Genomic DNA, 3,944 nt, shown 5'->3' on the forward strand with positions numbered 1-3,944 from the left:
TTTTTTCAAAATAGAACATATGCCAGAAACTTCGAATTCTAGGATAATGAAATGAGTTGCACATTGCTGAAGGTAAGGATCCCTTAACAAGGGCTTGCGTCTTCAGGCCCTTGATCTTCTTTCAAGAGCTGAATTGCCCTTCAATCAAAGGCTTGCGGTCGGATTTGCAACACTAATTCTAGTGTTGGGTCATGTTGCTGAAGTTCCTTTCCATCCAATTCACAGCCAAACACTTGGTCTCATTTTGAAATGCATTTCTCAGTGTCCTGGAGTAGTGGTTGTATCTCGTATTGAAGAACTAGTTCTTATTTTGACGAGTATGCTCCGTAAGAATGTGACTGGGGAGATGGGCATACATCCAGACACATTTGCAACAACCCGTGCAATCCTGGTCACGATGATGAAGTCTCCATCTCATAGGGTGCCACATCTAGCAACATCAATTCAAGAAGTATTAGAACATGTAGTTTTATTTTCGTCTTAGTACATTCGAAACACAACCAGGTCAACTTTTACATTCTTTATACCTTCTCAAGGAGTTCTATATATATAGTCAAGTCAATACTGTCATGGACAACTCTATCACCAAAGAAATGAAAAATTGTGCTCTTGATGTATGTACAACACACTACCTTGGCTTTTAGCAACTATCAATGTAACTGAAGAGGAACTTGTTTTGGGGGTATTTGAAACTTTTCATTCGATTTTGCTCCAAAATCCTGACATCAGGACCATAGATTTTGCAAACACACTTCTATCTGCTTGTTGTTTGAGTTTCTCTTTTAGATGTCTAGGCTCATTTCTATATGAAAAGATGAAATGGAGAGTGTATCTAATGCTCAGTTCTCCGGTGGATGTCATCTTTGGAAATGATTTCACTGGCATTAGAGAACTTGTATCATTTTTTCCATCTGATCCAGTTGATTTACTGTTTCTACTTGGACAGGAAAGCTCCAATGACTCAGATCTTTCTTCTTGTTAGTCTGCTGTTTTGTTGTTACTATATGTAAGTTCATTACATGATGATAGGTAACACACTTTTGTTTCTTCTTTCTTGTATCCTCTTTTTGGTATATATCTGTTGTCTATGTACTCACCACATGAATACCTCTTTGCCAGACTTGTTGATGAGAAGATGGTTTAGCATGTTCCAGTATATTCTTGTCAGCAAAAGTGGCTTACTATATGGATACCATGACCCATTTATGGTCACACAAATGGTGAATATATATGGGTTTTGTAGGTCTGTTGCTGATGCTAGTTGCCACACTTCCTACAGTTCAGAAGTCGAAAGAATATTGTTCTAATTGGTGACTGAAAGTGAGTGGGATATGCATTCTTCAAGGATTCATAGACCATCATTAGTATGGTTGTTTAAGCAAGAGAAAATCAAAAATCCATTATGTTATCAGGTTTTGAAAATATGCCAAATCCATTATGAACTTTTCCTGTTTTACTTAAACGCTCCTGTTTTTTTTTTGTGTGCAAGACTCTGTTATCTATATTCCCCTTCTTTCTATTGTTTTCAAATTAGGAGTAAGAATATGAAGACCCGAGTGATTGGTTGCCCAAAAACTATTGATGGTGATCTCAAATCCAAAGAGGTCCCCACAAGTTTTGGATTTGATTCTGCTTGCAAGGTACTCATTTCTCTTTGTAACTGCTTTAGAATTCATATTTCGTTTGGACTCAACTTTGGTGACTGTTGCAAAGTTGAAGTAGTTTCTTCAAGAATTCAAGGAAAAAATGGAATGTCGCATTCATGAGATGAGACGTTTAATAGGCTCTTCTGATGTTTATGCAGATATATTCAGAAATGATTGGTAATGTGATGGTTGATGCTCGATCTACAGGAAAATATTACCACTGCAAGCATTTTACTTAATGAAATTGAAACTAAAAATAGTTCTGATGTGCTGACATGTTCATAATAACTGAAATATTGACATTACCAGTATTTCAAGTTCAGCTATGTCCACTTTTTTAAAAATATATATTTATAAATAAGTAGATAATATCAATAATAAAGCCCATCTTGTTGCCTCATCTGTAAAAAACAGAGCACTTCACGGCTACTCAATTTTATTAACCTAATGTGAGATTGTACTTTTTTATTGTTGTGATGTTGATACCTTTTTTTTCTCACTCAAGTTTCAAGTTTATTATCATATTGCATTAACAGTGTACATATATCCACAGTTGGACGACTTATGGGTCGTGCTGCTTCTCACATCACACTAGAGTGTGCTTTGCAAACTCATCCAAATATTATTATTATTGGAGAAAAGGTAGCTGCTTTATTTAAACTACTTAAGATAGAAACCTTTGTCAAGGAGGACATTTATCTCCACATGCTTTACCAGATAGAAATCTTTGTCAAGAAGGGCATTTACCTCCACATGCAACCCTAGGGTTGTTTATTCCCTTTGAGAACTAGATTTTGTCTCAGTAATAACTAATAATCTCTGCAACAGATACTCTCATGTAAACATGAAAATTGAAATTGTTGAGTCAGTTAATATATCCTGTTTCAGAATTTCATCTTCTTGCATTTTTACATAGAATGGTAAATATCAAACAAAACTTAGGGTAAAGATAAAAATTTGTGATAAACAAAAGATTCATGGAATTAGGTTGAAACTTTTAATATGGTGTAATGGAACTAAGGATTGACATCCCATATCATATTCAATTGCCTAAGTGATATCGGATGCCTTTTTTTGTCAGCTTTGAAAAATTTGTTCTCTACCACCTAGTTGTAGTTGACTCATAGAGATTTATTGGTTTTGAATGTATGCAGGCGACAAAATTTCCAGACAAAAAATAATTTGTTTTGAATGTTGACTCATATATTAATAGAGCTTTAGTTTATAGGGTACATCGAATTTACAATGTGTTTTGCAGGTTGCGGCTAAGAAGCTTACCTTGAAAAACGTTACAGACTACATTATCGATGTAATTAGTAAATGTTTTGAACTTGGTTATTAATTATGGTGTTGTACTTATTCCCGAGGGTTTGATTGACTTCATTCTGGAGGTATTTCTTTTGTTATTGTAACTAATTGTGTTTATTTCTTTTGGTTGTATGCTCACTATCCACTAAACCCAAGATTCTTGGGATCAATATGTCATTCTTGAACTGATATCATATATAGCTCACTTTCTACAGGTGCAACAACTTATTTCGGAACTCAATGAAATTCTTGCCCATGATATTATAGATGAGGATAGGTTATAGAAAAAGAAATATTATAGATGAGGATAGGTTATGGAAAAAGAAACTTACTACTCAATCTCATCACCTTTTTGAATTTTTTCCACAAGCAATCCAAGAACAATTGTTGCTTGAAAGAGATCCACACGGAAATGTCCAGGTAATTGTTTTTTCTTTTTGTTTTATACATGTCTTTCCATGTAATTGAGTTGAAAAAGAGAAGGCAAGAAGGCATATAATGGGTGGCCAATTCAAGTGGCAGTCACATTTCTTTCGGTACTTATTCTATTCGTGCTTGAACTTTTGCTGTTTTACTTATACGCTCCTGTTTAATAATTTAGTGATAACACATTATTTAGCACTTGGGTAGTAGGCAAGTCAGTTGAGATCTGAAAAACATGCATGTTGGTAAATGCATTAAGATCTTTTAAATTCATTTTTCTTGGGCTGTAAAAATCCATTCTTGATGATTCTTGATAATTCTTTAATTCATCTAACTCCCAATCTTTACGTTGATATCTTGAAACATGGGTTTGATGGATCTTTGGACCTTTTTCGATATTGTTGCCTTCTTATCCCACCCCAAATTGCCTTAGAAACATCATTGGAGTCACTAGAATCACTAGAATTAAATTTCCAATGTGGATAATGATAGGTGCTTTGAGAAAATCGAGCATGGACAAAATTAGTATGTTGGAATTCTTCTTTTGAACCACTTGAGTCAGAATTC

General features: G+C 34.6%; 1 long non-coding RNA gene across 2 annotated transcripts; it reads left to right on the plus strand.

Annotated features, from left to right (window-relative positions):
- Positions 1-1,190: 1,190 nt before the first annotated feature.
- On the plus strand, positions 1,191-3,005 carry LOC150030892 (uncharacterized). Of its 2 annotated transcripts, none has more exons than XR_016526432.1 (3): positions 1,191-1,320; positions 1,535-1,640; positions 1,805-3,005. It is a non-coding gene; the product is annotated as an uncharacterized LOC150030892 (long non-coding RNA). The 2 variants fall into 2 exon arrangements; XR_016526431.1 differs by having other exon boundaries at positions 1,193-1,412.
- The last annotated feature ends 939 nt before the right edge of the window (positions 3,006-3,944 follow it).

This window comes from Benincasa hispida, unplaced genomic scaffold, assembly GCF_027475165.1.
Source record: "Benincasa hispida cultivar pf3 unplaced genomic scaffold, pf3_genome.v1.1 HicScf1602, whole genome shotgun sequence".
Classification (NCBI taxonomy): Eukaryota; Viridiplantae; Streptophyta; class Magnoliopsida; order Cucurbitales; family Cucurbitaceae; genus Benincasa; species Benincasa hispida.